This window comes from Pieris napi, chromosome 22 (genome assembly GCF_905475465.1).
Source record: "Pieris napi chromosome 22, ilPieNapi1.2, whole genome shotgun sequence".
Classification (NCBI taxonomy): domain Eukaryota; kingdom Metazoa; phylum Arthropoda; class Insecta; order Lepidoptera; family Pieridae; genus Pieris; species Pieris napi.
Window position 1 is genome coordinate 1,763,616 of NC_062255.1, and position 25,933 is coordinate 1,789,548.

The following is a 25,933-nucleotide window of genomic DNA, read 5'->3' on the forward strand; positions in this document are numbered from 1 at the left end:
ATTGAATTTGTGTGTATTCGTGGAATATAAAAACCGTTTTCTGTATTGGTATCCGAATTAATTTGACGACTCATTGGTCTAGTGTAGACCCCTGACTGCGAATCCATGGGTCCCGGGTTCGATCCCCGGCTGAGACGAACATCGATGTGATGAGCATTTGGTGTTGTGCTTAGGTCTTCTTTAAATATGTATTTGTATGTCTATCTATCTATAATATGTATGTATATCTGTTGCCTAGTACCCATAACACAAACTTCACCAGCTTAGCATGGGACTAGGTCAATTGGTGTGAATTGTATTTAAAAAAAAATATTAATTCGTTATTAAACTTCAATAAGAAAAGTAGATTTTAAGGCATATTTCTAAGTTACATAACGCAAAAGCTCTATTCAAACCCTAAACTATTTTTTTCCTTTAAATCATCATCAGTAAGTTGTCATCACTCCCTCCCTCTTGCTCCACTCCAGATGTGATGTGCTTCGCCATTTCCAATACATAATTAAACTAGCGACCCGCCCCGGCTTCGCACGGTTGCAATGCTGATACTAAATACACTACATGAAAACTGTGACCGTTGTATATAAAAACATAGCGGCCCGCTCCGACATCGCACGGGTATAAAATATATAGCATACGTCACTCACTGAAAAAATTATTAAAATCGATCCAGTAGTTTTGATTTATTAATTACTGCCCGTGGCCCATGCGCGTTATATTTGGATATTTTGATAAATCTCGTAGGGTTTAGCCTGCGTTTGCAATGTAAGCGGAAATTTAATTATTTACGACATCACATTGGAAACCTTAAAAACCGTATTTTTCCACTATTTAATAGATGTTATTATACATATAAACCTTCTTCTTCAATCATTCTATCTATTAAAAAAAACCGCATCAAAATCCGTAGCGTAGTTATAGAGATTTAAGCAAACATAGGGATATAGGGACAGAGAAAGCGACTTTGTTTTATACTATGTTTTATACTACCAACTATTCAGCAGGTTCATTAAGAAAATACTTTATAAACTGGAGTTAAATACACAAATATAGGGCAAGCACACTGTCGTGTGTTTTGTTCTTAGTAATGATTCTTCTGAGCCTGATATAGTAAGGTCTAGTCTACAAACCGGTTCCCTCTTGACGTGTTCCTGTGGCGCACATAGAAAGCGAAATTACGCCGCTCTGCTTCTATTTGACAGCTTCAGTATTATTTTTCCTTTGACTATCTTTAATTAATAAAACGCGTGTTTTACTTAATTTAAAGTCCACTTACTACTTAATACATTCGGTAGTGGGCTGATCAATTTAAAAAAGCGTTCTTAAGCGCTTACAGAGTACCTACACCGCATTGTTAAGGGTTCAAAATTACTAGTAAAAACTAAAATTTGTAGTGAGTGTAATTACTTTTTATTTTTGTAAAGTAATATTCACGAAACAAACGAAAACTTGGCGGTTGAAAAGAGTGGCTGAGAAATAATGCATTTGTTTTGGGAACTCGTGTAAAGAATCTTTTTTGTGACGTTTATAAGTTACGAATATAAAAGACGTTGACGTGGCCTAGTGGCTTCAGCGTGCGACTGTCCCTGAGGTCGTAGGTTCGATCGCCGGCTGAACTAATAAACTTTCTTTCTATCTGCCTAATTAACACTCGCTCGTACAGTGAAGGAAAACGTGACAAAACTGGCTTGCCTTAGACCCAATAACTCGACGTGTGTCACAGGAGGCTGATCACCTACTTGCCTAATTGACAAATAATCACGAAACAGATACAGAAACCTGAGGTCCGGACCTAAAATGGTTATAACGCCACTGATTTTTATGACGTTATGACGTTCGCTGAGTTTTCATTTGTTTTTCAAATTATAAACAATTGTTCGTATTGTTCGCCATGGGCATAGATAAACCATTTGCCGAAGTACACAATTATTCTTATGTAGCTATGTTAAGCAATCTTTAAGTATAATGATATCCTTTTGTATGGTCGTGACAGAATCATCTGTATTATTACAATACATTCAATAGAATGATTATGAACATAGTTGTATATGCCCTTGGACTACTTTTAAGTATTTGAAACATAACTATAACAAATAAAAGATGTACAACATATTATATTATAGATATAAAACATTTATTTTACATAACAATAAGAAATGTATTTATTTATATATATATTATATAACAATAATACATACATATCTTTACAGTACTAAGCCAAAATATATTATTTACTTGTACTCTACCCTCTGTAGGCGTTTCTTTTTCATTGTTCCACTTTAGGGTTGCCTGGAAGAAATCGCTTGTTAGCAATAAGGCCGCCCGTTGCCTTACGATTTTTGTAACCTGTTTTTTTATTTTTGTTATGTGTATGTTTTTGATTAAGGCAATAAAGTATAAATAAATATATAATACTTGTTTTCTACTAACCAAAAAGATATCCCCGCCCTTGGTGTGTCCATGGGCGGGCTCAATAACAATAATAATAATAACCAGAGGGTTCGCGAGTGTGTTGCCGTCCTTTTAAGAATTGGTACGTTCTTTTCTTAAAGCACCCAGTTAAATTGGTTCGGAAATACTTCAGTGGGCAGCTGGTTCCACATACAACGGGCAGGAGGCTCATCTGATGTTAAGTGTAAGCTTGGACACTCTCATGTGCCAGAGGGCACGCGAGTGTGTTGCCGGCCTTTTAAGAATTAGTAAGTAGGTAATAATAATAATATAGTGTTGCTATAATACAACCTCATATGGGATTAGGAAAGTACTGTACATTACTTTTTTGTCAAACAATTATTGTAAGGAAACGTAATCGACACTTCGGACAATCTTCAATAGATGGCGTAATTACACACAAGTTCAACAGGTCATCTAGTTAGGAAAGTGAAGGTAAATGTATCTCGGTATCAGCTAACAGGTTTCGGTGTGAAGTTAGAAACAAGTCTATCAAGTGACTTACCGCTTCAACCGGATTCCTTTGTTTTATTTCAAGGAAACGTCTCGTAGTTGTTTGTTATTAATTACAATATTTATAGACAACAATTGCATTTTTTTAAACGTATTCCGTGTTAGTTGTTTCAATCAAATCAAAATGTAGCTATTGGGCGTGCGACACCAAAGCTGGTCTCTCAACAAATAAGTATCGAAATACAGAAATGAAATGCCAGCATTAAAGGTACACTGCCACAGGGATCAAACTTTTTAAATTTGTATTAATTTTTAATTATTTTAATTATTACTATGTAGGTTGAGAAAATTGTAAAATATACTGTATATTTAATGGAAGATACTAGCGGCCCACGACACACAGAATCCTAGTGTCCCCCACACTCTCTAGTGCACTTTATTTCACCTTAATATCCTGTTATTGTGTATAATAAAGTTATTCTTTTTTTTTTTTTTCTTAAGTTTAATATTTTTGCTTTTAAATAATATATTTTGAATTTAAATAAGAATTTTATATTGTTATTGACACAGCAATGTGTCCGATGAAATACAAAAAATATTTAGTAAAATTAAGATAACCATAAAAGTAAAAATATGTAGTCACTTTATATAATCTTTACGGCGAATATATACTACACTCGATTTATCATTGGAATCTCGTTGCCTAAGCAAAGAAAGCCTCACCCAGTGGGCGAGCCAGTTCGTCAAGGACAGGCGTGTTCACAAAGGATTCTAAGTAGGGTTGACACAAAATAATTCGTTAACTATTCATAACTAGCACCTGTTCATTAATTTGTTGACTCAAGGATGAACCGGAAGGTTTTAGGTTAAATTTCTAATCAGCTAATTGTTACTAATAATAAACAAACCCATTGCTTGTGGATCAATTTTTTTAATGAAAATAAAAAATAAAAAAATTGTAAAAAACATTTCATCTGACTGACACATTTTAAAATACCATCCGTATCACCTCGACGTCCGTCGTTCCACAACTGAGCGTTTTCTAAGGCAGTTTTTGCCGCGGACCAGCTGCCCTCAGAAGTATTTCCGAACCAATTCGACTTAGGGTCCTTCAAGAAAAGAGAGTACCAATTCTTAAAGGCCGGCAACGCACTTGCGAGCCTTCTGGCATTGTGAGTGTCCATGGGCGGCGGTATCACTTAACATCAGGTGAGCCTCCTGCCCGTTTGCCTCCTATTACATAAAAAAAAACATCTGAATTCAAGACAAATGCCAGATGCATCATAATGCCATTAAGATAACATTATTTCAAACAACTCAACTGGAATCACAGATAACATTCCGATTCTGCAGTAATTTTAGTAAGTCTAAACACGAAATATTTACAAACACATTGCTCGATCTCGCTATTGTAACGCAAAAATTTACATGACCTACTCCGAATTCCACGATCGACAAAAAAACCTGGCCAATGGGTTAATGCTTCAAAAGAAAAACAATTTTATCACATATGAGTAATTTCTCTTAACCCAGAAACAGTACAGTTATATGAAAACATCGCAAAAAATGTAGATAAACACAAACGGCAGATCTAATCCACGCTTATGCACACTCAAATTAATTTAATGTATGCTTTTGTGTTTATCGACCTCGTATTTTGTTTCTTGGCCAAGATTTTGTTAACAAAAAACATCCTTGTTCGAATCTAGACCAGAGAAAAGGTTGAAAGATGGTTGTTGCAATTTCTAAACAAAGCATTGTCATTGTGACAGCTTGACAAGCAAAATGGAGGGAAATTTTTGTTAGGACAGTTGAAAGTTATTTTGCAAGCGTGAATTTTTGACAGTTAAATTGAAATTGTGCAATTTTTTGTATTCTATATACCATCGCAGCAGGCTTTGATGATGTTAAATAACAAATGCATGAGTAATTTTAAAATAAGTGTACCATATAATAGTTTTATCAAATCTAAAATAGCCAAATAAAACATATATTCTCTGTACACTCATACACTCTCTGTTTACACAGTTCCAACACGCTCATAAATGTTTGCCCGCAATGAAGTTTTTGTTCCTTAAAGGCTGATTCACGCTACACCGTGTCGCGACCGGGCCGGGCCTCGGCCGGGACACGGCCACCGTGCGCCGTCCTGGACATTGATTCATGTTACACCGGGCTGTTTGGGTGTACGCACGTACGTGCTTGCACCACTATATCTGTTTTTGTCAGCTAGTGATTTCATCTGTCGATAGACTTGACGCTTAAGTAATTATGCAATTTTCACAATTTGAATTGGCAGCTATTGCAATTGCCATCAATGACGAAGTATTAGAAAAACGAAGCGAAAGTACTAAAAGAAGATCGGGTGTACATCCAACCTGGAGAAAGCGAGAAGCAGAAGGGGAATTTTCTTTACTTTACAAAGAATTAATATACGACGAGAGCAAGTTTTATGGTTATTTTAGAATATCTAAAGAATGCTTTACTCATTTACTTGAAAAATTAAAACCAGATCTAACCGAAAAAATTACAAGATTTCAAAAGCCATATTTATCGTACATAGAAAAAATTCAACCTCACTAAGATTTGACGTTGGGTGCCCGGGCGCCTACGTTCATGTTACGACGTGCCGGGGCCGGACCGTGCCGGAGCCGGGAAACAATACCCACCGACATTACAACGCCGTGCCCCGGCCGTGCCCCGGCCGAGCCACGGTCAGGCATGAATTACTTCATACAAAAGTATATCAATAATGTTAGACCGTGCCCCGGCCGGGGCACGGCCCGGTCGAGACACGGTGTAGCGTGAATCAGGCTTTATGCGATAATAAGCTCACATATTTTCGCTTTTGATATTACGAAATACTTACGCGGTCAACGACCTCGGCGTGGTGGCAATCTCACCACAGACTACAATAAATTTAAAATTACACAGCCGTTCTAATTACAAGACGTAATTAAAAGCAGACGTTATTTAAGACATAATTAGAAAAGAGAAAACTGCTTTTTCAGTGTGCTAATTGTCAATATAAAACAGTAATAATTAAATCTGAGTTTAAGTTAAAATGAATTCAAATTCTCAGATCCTTATTACTATATATTACGCTCCTCTAATTTTTTTAGAAATTCCATCTCACAGCTCATCCGTCTTAGACATTTCATTGAGGATCTCCGACAAGTTGTGGAATAGGCCGCCCGACTACATACGATTGGATCTCTTAAAACTCTTCTGCATATACATTTCTTAACTATATCCTATCTTGCTCAATCGTGACTTTTGTAATTCTTGTATTTCTTATTACTTTATATTGCATAGCAATTCATGAATCCGTGAGACTAGCTTTTTAGATTTTAGTTTATTTTATTAAATTTGTTTGTATTACATTAGATTTAAAGTTGGTGATTCTATACTTTTTTATATAATATCTGGTTATACGCTTCTTGCATTTTACCCATCATATTTAGTAGTATTAGTGTTTATAATTAAAACATGTGTAAACAGTGAAAGGGATAAAAACACATGAAAAAGCAAAAGTGCACATGATATTTCAGGTCAGTCAATTTAGTCTTTAAAAAAATACATTACATACGATATGTGAACTAAAAGTTTTTGGTATGTAGGCTTGCGTCACTGTTTAAAATTCTGTTTACGTGTAAGCGAACTAAATTCTAGACTGGAATATAAATGTAATCACATCTGGGCACTGGTAGAATTTCGTATGGGCGCTACATGTGTTTAAGGTTGCCAGAAATAAAAAAGTTTCGACTATGGACTACATAACGTTAATATTTATTAAGAAACAGACACTTCAGTTTAATAGAAAGAAATATAAATTATTTAGTTAGAGCAGTGTTAGCCTAGTGGTTTCAGCGTGCGACTCTCATCCCTGAGGTCGTAAGTACGATCTCCGGTTGTGCATCAATGGACTTTCTTTCTATGTGCGCATTTAACATTCGCTCGAACTGTGAAGGAAAAGATCGTAAGGAAACCGACTTGCCTTACACAAACAGTCGACGGTGTGTGTCAGGCACAGGCTGATGCCCTACTTGCCTATTAGATTGACAAATGAACAGAAACAGAAATCTGAGACCCAGACCTAAAAGGTTGTAGCGCCACTGTTTTTTTTATTATCTTAACAGGAAAGAAGATATTGAAAAAACGTCAACTTTGACAACCCTAAATGCGTGGTCCAATTTTTGTGATTTCGTCATTAAAACAATTTAAGTTTTTGTCTAAAACATTCTAATTTAAAACAAAATTGACCTACAATGTTATCAAGAAATATACATTTCTTAAATTATATTTTTGTAATACAAAATAGCATTATATACGATAAACTGTTAATATATAGCCACAAGCATCAAACATGGACGGCAATTTGAGTGTAAAAATGTATTTATACCCAAATATAAGAGTCTTTCCTCCAACTTCGATTTTGTTTCCTTTGGAGTAGTTCTTTGGAGATTTTCTAGACTCGTAGTCCGTGGGGTTCAAGTTCACAGGCTCTAATTAAAGGTTGGCGCCTGGTAGATAGTACCGGTGACTTCAGAGCTGGTGCTTTCCTCGCTCAACGAATAAGTATCGGAATACAGCGAGGAAATGCCAGCATTAAAGGTACTGCGACAGGGATCAAACTTTTTAAATTTGTTTTGGTTTTCTATTTATCTATTTTTAATTATTATTATTACTAAGTAGGTTAATAAAATTGTTAATACTGTATATTATTTTTTGTAACAAAAGCTACTTAAAGCCAGATCAAAAAACTTTAGAGGTGTCAAGGGACACCCGGATGGAACGAAATTCCTTTCGATTAATTTATATGTTAATTGGTATCATAACAATATGATAGATTTTCTCGACACCAATCTTACGACGAAAAAAAAAGCCAACATCACGAGGTGTTCCCAGGCGGTCACCCATCCAAGTACTGACCTCGCCCGACGTTGCTTAACTTCGGTGATCGGACGAGAACCGGTGTATTACAAAAAAGTATCGTGACAACTTTTCGTAAGATTTTTTTTCGTCTAGCCCCCTTTCACAACGCGCGATAAGGAACTTCGTTCCAATAATTATCAATCGCTTTGATGACGATCTGAATACTTTATTAAAAATTCTAACAAAAATATTATAAAACTGGAAATTTTTCCTCTGCATAATATATGTTTTAAAAACAAGCATTTTCCAAAAATATTAAAAATATTTTCAGATTATTTTTCAGTGACTATGGATCCTAGAGATTTATATATTATATAAATAGACCATTTAAAAATAAGTCTATGAATATCTTTAATAAGTTGTAATTAGTTCCTTATGGGATACAAAAAATGCAGTAAGCTAAGAATTTCATGTCAAACCATAGTTTCCGTCCTTCACTCGTTACTTCCGATTTCCGCTACTTTGTATAAGTGTTCTATTATCTACGAGAAATATACATCTTATACGCACGATGGAAGGTCTAACTCGGATGAAATATCGATTCTCGAAGAAGCAAATGTATGGACTATTAAAAAAGGGTCTGTCTATATCTTTCTGAGAGTTACAGATTTTAGTTTCATTAACCATGGAATAGAACCAGTCTGTTGCATAGATCCAAATATATCTATTGCACAGATAACGACGACGTTGTGCTTAATCAATGCTGTTTATGACATTATCGACATCTTTATATGTTTGCAGAGTGAGTTCACAGTAGCGATATTGTGTATATTATGTATTCAATATTATATATTTTATTAAATTTTTATTTTAAGACTTTTGGCTTATTTATTATAAGGATCATGTATGTAATATTTGTAAATAAATAAATATTATTTGCTAGATTAGATATGTCACCGTTAAATTATAATCTATCTCGCTAGATTGTGAACTGTTGGAACTTGTGAACCTCAAAGTACTGCCCTGCGATTCTGTAACTCACTTTTCGAACTCACACAGCGGTTTTCGCATCGGCGGTCGCTCTGAAATCAGTTGTGAAGAAGTCATTTTATGATTTGGCATTCTAATAAACAATAAACTACAAGCTCCCACCTTTTCAGAATGCCAAAAAAAAAGCTAAAATGCCAGAAAAGTGAGTAACAGAATCGCAGGGCTGGTTACAATTTAACGTATTACTATTCGGTAGATTGTAATCTATCGAAGTAAAACCAAACCAACCTTTCGACAGTTCACAATCTCGCGAGATAGATTATAATCTAACGGTATTTACAATTTTATGGTGACAGATGTATCTAGTCCATGCGGAAACCGTCGATGGTTGGAAGGTCGCTGCAGTGCTTTTTTTTGTTGTCAACACTGTGACATTATCTTGATAAAAAATATATGCAAAAAATAGTATATAATTTGTGATCAATTGCGTAACAAATAAAATTATATAATGCATAACTGACAAGCTGGTCCTCCGCACAGATTATTAGATCATTTGTCTTGTCCAATGGAACGTTTGTTTTATGTTTTTTTTTTACCAGAAAGACGTTATTAACAATCCTTATCTAAACAAGTGTAGAAAAGTCACAGAGGTCACAGGACCTCAGGGAATTGTTTCACCACTAACCTATCACATCAAAGATAGTAGAGGATACATAAATTTGAAGACGGACGCGAACTTTGCCCTTGCGATATCATTTTCGATAACAGCTTTCACTTCGAATTAAGTTATGACTTCAAGTTATTTAAGAGGCTTCGAGCTGGACATTATTTTTTAAAATATTTATAAATATTATGTTATACTATGTAATGGTAGTTCTTTGTTAATTATTAAACATTTGGTTTCATATTTTTATAAAAGCTGTTTGCTACCTTAACATAATCGAACCAGAAGTTTTTCATTTTTTTTTGTAATATAGAAAAGTAAAGACATATATATTGTAACTAGCCGTTTCGCGCCCGCTTTGCTGGACGAATTAAAATAAATTTTATGTTTCATTATTTTATTTTTTTTCATATTTTTATTATTCTTTTTTTTAACTTCCCGCTAAGAAAATTGAAATATTTCGAAAATCGAGTTTTTAACAGATGTTGACGTTTTTGCGGTTCTAGGAAGCCTCTTTTGTTTTTATTAGCGGGAAAAATTTTCATAAAAGTAAAACAGAAATAAAAAAATGAAGGAACGTTGGAATTAAAAAAATAAATAGCCATAAACCATCTAGGAAAAATTTCGCATCGAATGGTGGTAGTTTCATGTCGACACGATCAGTGGTTTAAGCGTGAAAGAGCCTCAAACGAACACCATTTTCTTTTTATATACATAATAGAAGATATAACCCACGTGGAATGCGTGGATGTGGAGTAACGTACAAAACACTGTTTATTAATTTTATAAAGCACATATTTATATTTTAATACTGTATATAAATATTTTAGATTAAATGTGTTGATCACAAAGAACAACACGCACACATGCATAATTTAAAACGTTAGTATGCTATAGCCTAACTATAGGAGACTTTTTGTTTCTTTACTTACCAATACTAACATAGGAACTAAGACCGAAATATAGATATAATCTAAAATAAATAAGTTATTATATTGTATTATCTTAGTAGTCGATAAGATCGCACTCCAGTATTACAATTTCGACATCACCATTTAAAAAAGCAATAGTTTTTTTTTTTTAATGGCTCTGGCACGATTTGTGCATTAGCCAGCGTCAAGTATAGGATTTTTTATAATTCGTGCTTGTCTTTCAGAGATTCGACCATGTCCTCCATGTACGGTTTAAGCACTCGCCCGGTACCGCACAACCCTCCCAAAGGCCGAAAACAAATTTAAATTAAATTAAAACTTGTCCTCGAACCGGGAATCGAACCCGGTACCCCTCACCTAGCTGCCACTTAATAAGACCGCTAGGCTATGAGGCCCCCAAAGCAATAGTAGTAACTGTAACGTCTGTTGATGTGTGAGCCAAAGTGAAAATCGTCTTTATCAGAAAACTCGCTAGAAAGCTGATGTGTCATATTGTCACCTTTCTAACAATTTCTACACAATCACTACAAAATTGTAAGTAGCAAACATAATGAAACATCTAAACTTTTGAAGTGAAACTTCTGTAGGCGCATGAGGGTAATTTCTTACGAAAACGTCACGAAGATATGCAGCGTTTTTTCGAAGAAAAGGTAGAGCGATTGAGGCCGTTTGAGAGAGAGTGAGAAGGGCGAATTACCATATAGAGATTCTATTTTAAAAATTAAAATTTCGTAAAGAGAATTTATGAAATATTAGTATTTTGTTTTATGCAAAATAATCTATTGAATTCTCAAATGACGAATTGTAAATTAAAATGCCACGTGTTTTTATTATCGAAGAAATAAATATAAAAAATATTTTTAAAATTTTTATTTATTTTATTATTTTAATGTTTTTTTTTTAATTTAACTTTTTTTTTAGTTTTAGATTTGTATAAATATGAACAAGACTTAAAAATTCTTTTGCCAAAGAAGTTTCATTTCTGACATGTGTACTTTGGACGCACGCACTTTTTTTTAAAATTTGTTTTGATTATTTGTTTATAAAAGAAAAAATTTTTATTATAAGAGTAATAAATAAAAGGATTACATAAGTCCATGCCATTATGTTTAACATTAGTACCTGGTGAAGGCTTTCAAGTTCTTCCATTTGTCTCTCATCCTCGTCACCATTTTCCAATTCTTCTTTTCTATTTATCAATTTCTAATTAAAGATTAAGATTTATTAAAGATTTAGTTGGCGCCTGGTAGATAGTAGGTACCGGTGACTCAGGAGCTGGTGCTTTCCTGGCTCAACGAATAAGTATCGCAATACAGCGAGGAAATGCTGCCAGCGTTAAAGGTACACTGCCACAAGGACTAAACTTTTTAAATTTGTTTTAATTTTCTTTTTAATAATTTTTATTTTAGTTATTATTTTTATTAAGAATATTGTAAATTCTGTATCTTTGTGTGTAATTAGAATTTATTCTACCGTAACATAGTAATATGAAAATAAACAAAATTATAGTAACGTTATGTAACTACTTAGAAATACAATTATGTAAAATAAGAGTAAACAAACGCTATTTAATTTGTACAATAGTTTTTAAAGTTACAGATATTTAAAAAAAAAACAAACATAAAATCTTGTTCAGAGATATCAAGTTTATTCGATTGCCAATTGGCTTCCCCCTTCATCAATATTAAGTCTTTATGTGTGTTAAATCCAGTTGTGATGTTTATGATATTTAAAAATTTGTTCGCTACCAAATTATTTTATGATGAGGACTCTTTTTCGGATTATGCTTCGATGGAAACAAATCATTCGTAGAATATTATCATTTATTTATACATTAAAAAAAATATTGGTTGTTTGTAAAGTAGGTTTACGATCGAGATGTTTACGTGATAACGTCTTATTGGTGATATAAGTTTTTGGGAAGTAAGGAATTAATGAAGATAACAATTTTTTCAAATTTTAAATTACATCTATCGTTTTATTCATACTTTTGATGATAAATTTCGGGTGTAAAATGACAAGTTTACTTATTCGACTATGATATACATTTTTCTTCATACATTCACGGAATGACTGGCAGCGCTCGAGATGAGACGGGAGATCGGTCCGTCTCTCTCTCGTTATACCTGCGATCGCGCTCGTGAGGTTTTGGTGTGACACAAGTTTCTGAACATGTCACCCGACTAAAACGATTTTAAAGACGTTATCACGTCAAAAAAATTGTGGCGCTGCAACCTTTTTAGCTCTGGGCCTCAGATTTCTGTATCTGTTTCATGATTATTTGTCAATCTAATAGGCATGTAGATGATCAGCCTGTAATGACACACGCCGTCGACTTTTTGGATCTAAGGCATTTCATCACAAAGTTTTCCTTCACCGTTCAATCGAATGTTCAACTCCATTAGTGCACAGCCAGAGACCGAGCCTACGACCTCAGGGATGTGAGTCCACTGAAGCCATTAGACCGACACTGCTCATAACATATACATATACTACGAATAATTCCGATCTGTGACAATCTTAATATATATAAATTACGTGTCACGTTGTTTGTCCGCGATGGACTCCTAAACTACCGAACCGATATCAATGAAATTTGCACACCGTGTGTAGTTTGATCCAACTTAAAAGATAGGATAGCTTACATCTCAATTTATACCCGCAATATTATTTTATTACAAAATATTTGTTTATAATTTGATAGTCACAATTCTAACAGATGGCGCTGTGTTGAAAGTACCAACGTTTCACATAAGCTACAATTTAATGGCATAACCACCAAAAAAGCATGGTGGTGTTCTCCTGCCGTTTCTATTGAATAGTGTACTACTATGTAATACAACAAAAATCTTAGCCACAGCAACGCTTGGCCGAGTCTACTAGTTTCATATAAAAATTGATATAAACGCAACAAAATCAAAACAATGAGCAATGCATAATTATCTGTATTATAATGACAATATTCTGCTATTGTTACAGTTGTAACGCAATCTTTTGTAAACAAAGGAATGTAATATGAAGCCCCGGTAGCGGTTAGGTGGATCGATTTTAACTGGAGCGGTTAACATTAAATATTATTTATTTATGATTACAAATGATCTACATACTATTAATGAACTATTATTTCTTTAAGGAAATATCAAAATGGCAGCTACCTCGGACAAATTATTAGACGAGCTATTGCCTAAAGGGACTCCTTTTAAAAATAAATGTATTTTAGTTATTACATTTTAAGGTTAGTCATTTCTTTTTTGTATTTATAAGTTAGATTAAATTATGTAGTTACCTACTAATGTATAATATGGCCGTATTTATTGTTTAAATTTAGGTTTGCTAATGAATAGTAGATAGTCTGGGGAGAAATTAATGGAGGAAGCTCACGGCAAGCAAACAGAACGGAAACGGAAATAACAATAAGTAACGTAGACTAAGCTAGTTTAATAACAAAACTAACATTCATTTGATATATATTTTTATTAACAGTATGGCATTGAAGTGGTATTATTATTTATTATTATAATTAATATTACCAGTCAGAGAGCGAATGAAACTGTGCGAAGGTGTTGTGAAAATTAAAACGAAAATATTTTTCTATTGAATGTTATATTTATCAAGAAATTCTCTGTCTTCACGTAGAGCAAGTTGTGTAATATCGTAAATCTGATCTGTTTGATTTGTTTGTATAATAATAACAATAATTTATTATCTCCCATACAACATTTGCAACAAACAATAAGATTACAGAGAAGGTATTGGGAGATTGGTTTCCAAACTAGGCAAGAACCTGTGATATGGATAACCAGGCTTAGTACATACATACTTAGTACATACATATATGGGTCGGCAAACAAATTTGACGTTTTTAATTAGGAAAGATAAACAAAACAAAACAGTAATGTAATGTACGTGTTAAATTTTTGCAACTGCCCTGCGATTCTGTAACTCATGGATCTCACACAGCGGTTTTCGCATCGGCGGTCGCTCTCAAATCAGTCGTGAAGCAGTCATTTTATGATTTGGCATTCTGAAAAGATGGGAGCTTGTAGTTTATTGTTTATAAAAAAAAGTGAGTTACAGAATCGCAGGGCTGTACTGAAATTTTTATGTTCTATTATTGTATGTGTGTAAAATTTGTGAAGTCATATTTTTTTGTATATTTTAAGTTTTTAGGACTTATAAAATATATACAATATACATGAATACGTCTAAGGACATTCTTGTTTCTACTTAAACAAGATGTATAACATTTAAAAATACACACCGAATACACTTTACATTATGTTTATTGTATTACATAATATGAAAGTTAATGTTAGAATTACTGAAGCCTATTCTGATATTTGAAAAATAAAGATACATAAATATTTATTGAAATTTATTATTAGATTATCAATACAATCAAATATACAGTATTTACAACTTTCCTAACCTACATAATAAAAATAAAAATAATTTTCGCAGTGTATCTTATCGAAAACACAAAAACAATTATTGATTAATTATTATGATTCATGATTTCCGTTTTTAAAACCTAATTTTCAAGCAAATTGTATTATTGTAATACATAAAGCATTATCTATTTAATCAATATTTTAAAGTAGGTACCTATGTATCTTCTAGATGGAACATATGGATCTGTTTTATGTATACGGGTTTAGTTCTTGTTTTAATTTTTTAGATTTTTTTGTTTTTATTTTTTTATGAAACAGCATACAAAAATACATATAACCCTTAATTTTCACCTCTCTACAATCAACCCCTATTTTTCGTAATTGTAGATAGTTATTTTTATTAAACTAAACAAATGTTTCCTTGAAATAATACATTGCAAAACAAATTTTTCCGTGTCAGCAGTATAGTTATAATATACTATTATTTATCATAATTATTAAATTGTCAAATACAGAACAGTAACCTCTTACAGAATACCAACATTGTAGTCCCTTATTCGTTCCCAAGGTTTAAAGCTGAATTTTCCAAAAACCCACATTCAGGTACCTCTCATTCGAATTCTGCGCGATTATAGATAACAGAAAAAAACACTACTTAGCTTGACATATTATGAAATGGGCTGATTAATTTAAAAATAGCATTGGTAAGTACCTCTCTCATAACTAAGCCGTTATTTTGCTAGTGAAGTGCTTAACTAGTAAACAAAAAATTACTAGTTTTTTATTTGTATATATAGTGTAGATATAGCAGAATGGTGAAGTTTAATAAATTAATAAATTATTTATCAACACGATTGCCTCCTTACACCAACATAATTTACATATAAACAAATACAGATTGAACAATTTCGATTAAAGAAATTCCACACCATCTATGTAAATAAAGTGCGGAATGCGACAAATCCGCAAACAATCTTGTAACACAGGTGGCTATTCAAGGGGAACCGCTCTCCACATGGCGGATATTACATTATAACACGTCAGTACACGTCAATAAATGTGGGAGATTGAACATCTTGAATCTAAAACGGGTTTAATCAAGTGTAGACTTTGAGCAGTTGGCTTCAGCGAGCGACTCTCATCCCTGAGGTCAGAGACACCCTGGCTGTGCGGACTTTCTTTCTATGTGCGCATTTAACATTCGCTCGAACTTTGATGAAAAAACATCTTAAGTCTAGCTAGTGTTACCTATTTTGTGCTATGCTCAACCTTAGCTTAATAAAATTCTTATGATCACCCCCCTATGTAACAAACATAATTTTTAATATCTAAAATTGAATTGCTCACTTAAGAAACTTAAATGATAGATTTTATGGAGAAATTACAAGGAAACTGTTAACGAAACACAGTAAGTAGATTTAAAAACATATGATCATAATCTGAAATTCCAAATAATTATTTTAAAAAATAATAAATATTCGAATAGCCACCCTTAACAATCAAATTGCTCCCCTGTGGGACGTGGGCCAAAAAGTCGACGGCGTGTGTCTGGCCTAGGAGGCTGATCACCTACTTGTCGATTAGATTGACTTGATCATGAAACATACAGAAATCTAAAGCTAAAGAAAAAGGGCGTAGCGCTGGTAATATCTAAATAATACTGGCTAAATTTGATATTTTTGGTTTAAGCAGCTTTTAGTGTTTCTCCGAGGGAGTCGGTACGAAATAAGTTTAAGGAATTAAATATTTTGACACTATCTGGTCAATATACTCTTGAAGCCTTGTTGTACGTAAAAAAAATATAATCGATTTTAAAACAAATGGTGACTTTCACCAGTATAATACGCGAAATAGAATTAATTTGAGTGTACGACCAACCAGGCTCCAAAAGATAAACCACTCCTTATATGTATTAGTTTTTACAACAAACTCCCAAGCGAAATTAGAGAATTGTCACTAAATAAATTCAAAGCGAAAATTAATCAAAGTAAATAACATAAAGTTTGAGTTTAGTTTTAAAGAAAATAATGCAGCTCTGATGTGACAGGTGCTACAGGTTTCAACCTCACCCGAACCGGTTTTCGATCGTAAATATTTACATTAAATTATTCGCCCTTATGTGACTTAGTTACGTTGTATCGTTTGATGTTAATGTCCCGAAACCTTATCTGTCAAACCAAACGCATGCGCATACTGGATTAATGGCCCACCGTCATGACCCGAATGACAATGCGCTGACGTTCGGCGATAACATTGTTTTCCGTATTCGGAGCAAAACGAACTATAATCAACTTTTAACGACTGTTTGGAACTACGCTCTAATTACTCGATATTAGATCATTTCTCAGAACAATTCTTGAACAAGTCTTGTAAGACGACATCGTTTAGAACAACATACCGGTTATATTGACCAAAACCAAATTTCACCAACATCATCTTGATGGTTGGAGGTCTTCCACAGTCCGTTTCACAAGGCATTTTCTTTTGCGAACTAGCGAACTGTGGAATCGACTCCCGGGGGGGTCTTCCCTCAGAGATACGACCTCCAAATGTTTATAAGCGAGTCTACTCCTCCCTCAAAGGCCGGCACCCACTAAAAATGGGTGCGTAGACTACCCTTTTTGGTCGTCCCGCAAGCTCGTTTGCCCCCCTATTATATTTAAAAAAAATCAAAGGTCCCGGCTGAATTCTATTGTATTAGGTACTTAATAACACGTTTTCATTACCCTTACTTAAATCAAACAAAATATCTACAGTGAAACAAAACTCATATAAAACAATTATTTCAATACAAAATTCTAAATGACAAAATTCAAATTCAGAAGCGCAGTTAGTTCACGACGCCCTCACAATCTAATTGTACCTAAGTTTAGAACCATTAACGGTAAAAAAACATTGAGCGTCGGGGGAGTGCTGCGACAGTGACCATTGTCTGTTATGAGAATAAATGTCTTTAAACCTAATAACGTGATCGGCTGTTACGACTATCGGCTTTTACGACCAAATATTAGTAGTCCCTTCGATGTCGTTATAACAGATTTTGACTGTATACATATATATATATATATATATATATATATATATACCTACCTAAAGCAAATCTGAATTCTGAATGCACTGCTTAAAGCAAATAATTTTTCATATTTTTCTTAAATTGTGTTTAAGATATGCTAAAGAGCAAGCGAATCATTGCGATACTTAACAAATTTTTTAAACAATATTTAAGATGGGTGATATATATTACAAATATACAATATTTTTGAACTACATAGTAATAATTCTATGTGTACACGGCCCAGTTCTGCCCCATTTACACGAGTTCACACTGTTTTTTGTTTAAACGAAGAACGGTCAGACCCCGATACACTGGTGCTATCGCTTCCTTGAGTTGCATCACAGCGTGAATAACCGTTAGTGATAACGTAAGTAACTGTTAAATAACATAACATTGATAGCCTGGGCACGTGGCGTTACATCATGACACCCGGAGCATAATACCTGAGTTTTAAACGATGGAGTCGTGATAAAAATCCACGTGACGCAACGAATTGTCCATACAACAATTATATACCGCCAGGGAGGGTAGTTTCAAATTCTCAAAATATTTTTTTTTATTACTATTACTAAAATCACTTTAAAAAACCGACCAATCAATGTTACATCCATTTTTTTGTTTGTCTATTTATCTCATCCTCCCTAATATAAATTTGATGCTACCCACGTTTTTTATTTTTTATTTACGATTTTGTATATTCCGATGTAACAGTACCGGGATGTTTTAGAATTCGTTGCATACAAATATTATGCTGCAGTAATTATCTTAGATCTTGTATTTTTTTTTATAGAGCACAGGGCTAACGGACAGGACATTCACGTGTTAAGTGATGGACACTCTATTGAGAGTCAGAGGTCTCGCGAGTGCCGTGACGGCCTATAAAAAATTGGTACGCCCTTTTCTTGAGAGACCCTTAGTCCAATTAATTTGGAAATACTTCAGAGGGAACCTAGTTCCACATAGTTTTCTTCCTCTTTTCTTTATCATTCCTGTTATTTCTTATTATTACTATGTTGTGTTATTAATTATATGTTAAATAAGAGCTTGCATAGCAGCTCGTGATTTTTTAAAATAAATGATAACGCTTTATACCGCCCCTTTACAATAAAAAACTCCCAATCTATGGATTCTGAAATAGCTAAACTGTCTAGATAAACTCACAAAATACAACAATTTAATTAATTTTTACTCTGCAGAAACCTTACTGCATATTTTAGCTTACTTAGTTCTAACTAACACAGACACAGCGCACGCTTACAACAATTCTAAACCACTCTCTCAAATACAGAGTGTATACGCACACACTCTTACATTCACGCATACTTAAAGTCTTATACGACTATTGGTTGAATAGATGACACGTAAACTACTTTTTCTTAAATAAATGTTTTGTATACGTACCACGTAATATTTGTAATCTAATTACCCAAGCAAAAAGCTGGGGCGGCCGCAGAGCAGGCAGAACATAATAAACGACACAAATATTAGAGTCTTTCCTCCAACTTCGATTTTGTTCCCTTTGGAGTAGAGACTCTTGGGCCGTGGGGTTCAAGTGCACAGCTAATTAAAGATTTAAGTTGGCGCCTGGTGGATAGTACCGGTGACCCCAGAAAGGTTAAGAAAATTGTAAATACTGTATTTGATTGTAAATATGACATATTTTTAATAAAGAAATAATTACCCACAACACAGGAGCTGTTGTGGGGACTAGCGTTAGATCAAGTTTGTTACAATATACTTATGTTGTGAATCTTTTTTTTTATTTTTATTTCATTATTATCATTAAAGGAAGATTCCCATACTTGTTCGTGTTACATAATTTAACGTTCATAAAGACATTTCCGTTCTTAAAGTTACGTATTTTATTGCAAGTTTAAATAACAATTGTTTATTTATTTATAAATCTTGCAGCTACACATATATTATATAATAATTTAACAATATACAAAGCCAAAACAGATTACATTGATAAACAAAATTTACGAAACAGAAAACATATGTCAGTAAAAAAAGATTGAAATGAAACACTAAACAAACTACAACTTAATATTTTAAAGAGAAAAGAAATTGTTACAACTGTTAAATAAAGTCAGTCTTCCCGCTTCCTAAGTTATTCACAGCCTCTATTGTACGGTGGAAAATATCTTCATCTTCATAAATTGTATAGTTGTTAGCTAAAACCCGATACATTGGCGAATTACGCAGTTACGATTGAGAATCTTATGACAGATAAAATCTAAATATAATTTCCACGCATATATCCTTTTTTAGACTTAATTGAATACATATACTTGATTCAATTAAAGAGGTCAAAAAGAATACAGCACAGTCATTTGTTCCGACATCCAAAAATCAGTCCCCAAAAGCCGTGTATCCGATACTACTTTTAAAAAATTCGAAATGGAGTCATATTCGAAAAGTTTATACTGAATGTTGACGTCGGTAATATTTTTTTAAATTAGTTTTTGTAATGGTCGATTGTGATCACAAAAATGATAGCTAAACGTTATCAGTTGTTTAATTACAAATGTAAACAAACTTATCATTGAAATGGTTCGTTTTGATAAGAAATTTTTGTAACGGACGCAAATGTTGATAGCAAATGCGGGTAGTGAAAGTAGCTTATAATGTATTTGGTTCGATTCCCAGAACTTCCTGTCTGTGTGAACTGACAATAACGGTTCCTGGAATGCCTTCAAGGGTTTTTGTGATGCCGTCATGACTCAGAAAGAGAATGCAGAGCATCAACGTGAAAACGATTCAAACGTTCCGCCAGAAAGGAAAAGACGACTGGGGCAGTGACGCCGTGCTTTCCCACGTCTGCATAAGAAAAAGTTTTGAAGATATGGACGTTTGGCGGGGGTAAGGATAGGGCTCAGCTGTTACCTGCTGGCGAGCTAAAGGCATACTTCAGGTTTTAGTGGGTTGTAATGTCAATTTGAGTCCCACATAATCCTTGCTTGAGGAAAATCCGCAGAGATAACACAATTTCCTGACGATAACAGAGGTAGGCACAGTTATGAAATAGGTATAATACTTTTTTGTATGCAAAAAGAGCAATAGATAATACGATTTTAAACATGTCAAAGTTTTACTGAATATACTAAGTAGTATAACCTAAGAATGAAACACACCCGTGTCGTAAAAACCCTCTTGTTCATTAATTATTGCAAAACGTCAAACTTAAGGCCGATTTACATTATCTTAGTGTTTAGGAGAGTGCTTTAGTACAACTTGAAAGGCAAGTTCTTTAGCGTAGCGTTTACTAAAGCAAGTAGCGTTTACATGTTTCAACTAAAGTACTATCCTAAAGCACTCTGCTAAACACTAAGATAATGTAAATCGGCCCTTAAATCTAGTTACAAGCTGTCAAACCTTTTTTGTTGTATGCTCGACTAAGTTTAAAATAATGAATATATAATCATGAATCTCTCGTTCACACAACTAATAAAACACGTTTCGAAATTTATAATATTGTCTCTGGATTCTAGGAGGCCATTTAACCTACCATCCTACAACAGTTTCCCTAATGTGGAGAGAACTGTTTAAGCGTTTTTTTTTTAATGTAAAAAAACACCTAACGATACGTTTACTTTACGAATCGTTAAGTTCAGTCCATCCTGATCGCTCTCTGTTTTGTAAACAAAATATAAAACGAGTATTACTCACTGCAAATGAAATTTACATTGAATAATGAGTCGTATTCAATTGTAATAAAGTGCTAAGTGCATTGTAGTAAGAAGGAGGAATTAGCCTTGAACTCAAACAAAGGACTGTTTATTGAAAGTGGGCTGAAGAGGTCTAAATGAAAATGACCTTTTTACAAATGTGAAGGCCCTCTTTCAAAAAATATAGTTTTTGTTAGTACACTTATGATATTTTTATAATACAGTCAAAACCGTTTACGACGACATCGCTTAGGACAGTATACCGGTTATATTAACCAAAATCAAAGGTCCCGGCTAAATTCTGTTGTATTAGGTCTAATTAACAACGTCATCGGCTGTTACGACTATCGGTTTTTACGACGAAATATGAGTAGTCACTTCGATGTCGTTATAACAGATTTTGACTGTAATAATTATATCGAGATACATGAATTTATTTTGAAATCATCTCTTCTGTATGTTTTCAAGTATCGCGTTATACGGTAAACAAGTTTATTACAAAATAGCAACACTATACTTAAGGGCGTTAGACAGTCTATTCAAAACCGCAGAAAAACGCCATTCCGAGTTTTAAAATCATCGTTATCCCGGGAATTTGACTTAAGACGGGTCCTGGAATATACGTAGGCAGAGGAAGTCTCGGAAATCAAAAGATATTATTAAAACTAAATAGTATGTAATGATAAAATACCACTGTGGGCATATAAAGCATGTATTGAACAAAAAACATAGATTTTGTCAAAGACAAATGGGAATACTACAGTTCCTTACAATCAACACAGTAATTTGTTTTATTATTTACTTTAAAAATTAATTAGAGATTAAACAGGTGTGTAGGCGTTCGAGACCGTTATCCTGATATCAGTTATCACGTGAAGGTGAAGTCATTTGTGGAAATAAGAATAATCAGCCATATCTTGTGTTTGTCTAATTTTATCTCAGAAATCGTAAGACAACATTTAAATTTTATTTCAATATTTTTGTTTCAAAATCCAATACATTTTTGACGTACTGTCATTCTTAGCTCTAAGTGCCGTCTTTGAATATCCTCACAAATACATTTTACCTAATTAATATTTCCCCTCTATAGTATTTTGTGTGAGGAAATTTTGTTTGTAAAAAAACTGAGTTTCATTTTGTTTGTAAAAAAAGTGAATTTCGTGTATTGTGTAGCTTGGCGGAAAATACAATTGAAGCCAAGCCAACGAATATCTGATTCTGAGCAGGGTTTGAAGCTGTTCATGTTCAATCTGTGACAATGGATGAAACATTACTCCATCATTTCACAGGATCCAATCGACAGACTGGACTGTACGTGACCCGACTCCAAAGCGTGGAAAAACGCAAAAAACTGGCAAGGTTATGGCATCAATATTTTGGGATGCGCATTCATCGACTATCTTGAAAAGGGTAAACCATCAGCGACTATTACGTAGCGTTATTGGATTGAAGGACAAAATCACGGGAAAACGGCCCCATTTGACAAGAAAGTGATGTGCATCAAGACAATGCACCGTGTCACAATTCATTTAATTGCTTCTAATGGCTTCCGGATCCACATCACATCATAAAAATACCATATGTCAGGGACAGCTCTCGTAATCACTAATTCATATAATCTCAGTTCCTGGCGCGGTGATTGAAATGTGTTTTGGGTTCGAGTCGAAAAGTTTGAATACAATTATCATGCCAGATACGGCCCTTTTTGCCTCTAAAATCTCTTTTGAAGAAGGACCCGAACAATTTGACTTTTTAAACAGTTTTTTGTAATTTTCGGAATTACAACTTCCTGCCAGGCATAATAAACGCCTTTAGAAATGTTAATCAGAAATAAAACAGTTTTCTAAAATCGGTTCATTAGTTGCGGAGATTATCTTTCTATTAACCATTGTAATAATAGTATATACATCTAAATATATACTGTTACACATCTAAAATATAACGAATTGTCGGTAGTTTCATAAATTTAAATTATTAATTAACTTTATATGGGTCAACAATAAGCAAGATTACCATCAATATTACTTTGTGTTCTTTTAAAAAAAATCCCTGTTATTCTCTAATTCCAACGCTGTAAGCCTTTTAAATATATAATTAGAGAATAATTTCGTAATTTAATTAAAATACACGCTTCATAAAATATTTAATACGTGAAAATTGGAAGAAAGTTTCAATTAACAAATCACTTACAATTCTCTCGCAAAGTGAAAACTCGACCCTCCAATGCGTTCCGACTCACAAAAAGCACAACACTGTCACAGAATACTTCAAGCGTCGTTCTCTATTTAAATTTGAATTTCGAATGATTTAGATCTGACAGCGCGCCCAACTTAGCTGCGCGCTCGGAAACAACTGCGAACTGCGAAGTGCGAACAAGTTGCGATTCAAACGCATGACGTATACGCTTGGGCACGGATAGCATCTGTCACATTTCAATATCATTTTATGCTTTGATACACTGTGATAAAGTTCATTTTCAGTTGCTTTTATCTGGATTTTTATTAGTCCATATCAAACCTGCGTACGTTCTATAATCTGTGCCCATTAAAAAAATTGATTGATGCGTCATGCACTATATGTTACATGAATTAAATTGAAAGTTACTAGGATTAACTGTTAAATGCTGCGATGTGTATAATTATGTTTTTATAATCCGCATAAATTAAAAATTATATTTATATATTTTTTTCAAGTTTGTTTCTGGTCTGCTTAGGTCTGTAATTATTAAACCAAATTCAAATCAGGTTGCAACAACCAACCAAATATTGTCTTAATTAACAAAGAAACAGTCACAAAAATGTTTTCCTTAGAGAGAATTGGAGTTTTAAATATCAAATTTGACTGTTAATTTAATTGAATTGCCTCTCATAATATGCCCTAATAGATTCCTGTGAAACATTTGGTTGATGAAGAATGTCCATGAACGGCCTATCACGAATTCGTTCTTGTATCACATCAGTCACGATATGAAACTATTCAAATAAAATTATTAATAAGTAGTTCAATACTAATTTACTTCGTAATTCTATAGCTGACATACATTATATATAACAAAAATCAATTATACTAAAGATAATGCCAATACAAAAACGTTCAAACATTTACAAAAGGAAAAACTTAATTAAAATGATTAAATACAAAACTAAGTAATACAAAATTCGGGTGTGTTGTATGTTGGTATGTGTGTATTTGGGGTATGCTCATGATGCAGGTTATGCGCTTTGGATATTCTTACACTTAAAATATTCGGTGATAGCTTTATTTTACTAAGATTTGTATTTGTTTGTAATTAATTAATCTAATATTTACTCCACGCGACCATAACGAAATTATTTTATTTATAGAATGCTATCCCTTTTTTTTTAATGAGGTAAAATGGGTAAGCAGGCCTGCGCCATGGATGTCTAGCTTGACGCGGGGACTATGAGGCAGGGACTACACTCAAAGCCCTCTGCTATCTAAAGGGGTTTCGCTACCCCTCTGGATAGCAGAGGGGTTTCGTAAGTAAAAAAGATCTCCACACTCCCCTAAGATGGGCCCTCAGGGTTAGCCAAGGCATTCTACCCAAGAGAGAATGCTATCCCACATAGGCTATATTTTTATCCAAAATATTTTGTATAAAATAGATGCAAAGGCTAGATAGAAGTATTGCGCATATTTTTTTACTGATCACTCGTAAAATAATTATAATGCATAGATGATTTAAATTTTTGTTAAATTAACAATAATGATGTCCTCAATATTTAAATACATTTAGCCTCAATAAAACAGCATTAATGCAAATTATAAATTCTATAATACATACGTTATGTTCGCATTTAAATGTTAATAATTTGAGATGCCTATTGAATTTTTATTTAGTGTATTAGTTTTTGAAATAATTTTAGTGTATACACAATTTTTTTTTAAATACTGATCAAGATCGACATTATCTTTTATTTAAAAATATTGAGAAATAAGTCATTGGAATTCATATTCATACCTCCTGCTGATAGAGGACAAATCTTTGTTTTTAAAATATTTTATTATTATTTATTACTAAGATGTGGAACATGGTGTAATGGTTGCAGCTCACTACAAACATTGTGTAAAACAGAAAACTTGGCGATTAAAATGAGTGGCGGAGAATTAATGCCAATTCTTTTCTTCCGTTCTACGCTCTTGCTTTGAGAACTGGCAGTAAATGTAAAATTATAAGCATTTAATATATATTTCTTTTTTGACGTTCATATGTGTTATCTGATGATTTGAATTTAAGATTTTTTTATGATTCGTCATCCTTCACACTCAGTATCTCATACTTATCTCATACTTATCTCATACTTATCTCATACTTACGTATGTCCTAATAGATTCATGTGAAACAATTGGTTCATGAAGATTGTCCATAAACGGCCAGGAATTCGTTCCTGTATCACATCAGCCAGTCAGTCATCAACTATTCAAATAAAATCATT

At 33.5% G+C, this 25,933-nt stretch overlaps 1 protein-coding gene and 1 pseudogene across 1 annotated transcript in view; both read right to left on the reverse strand.

Annotated features, from left to right (window-relative positions):
- LOC125060827 (SH2 domain-containing protein 4B-like) overlaps window positions 1-23,823 on the reverse strand; it is a 39,535-nt gene extending 15,712 nt beyond the window's left edge. Inside the window, exon 1 of the mRNA XM_047665931.1 lies at window positions 23,667-23,823. The gene's annotated coding sequence lies outside the window, so the exon portion shown is untranslated. The remainder of the gene's footprint in view (window positions 1-23,666) is intronic.
- LOC125061066 lies at window positions 7,785-7,903 on the reverse strand (annotated as a pseudogene).
- Window positions 23,824-25,933: the final 2,110 nt, after the last annotated feature.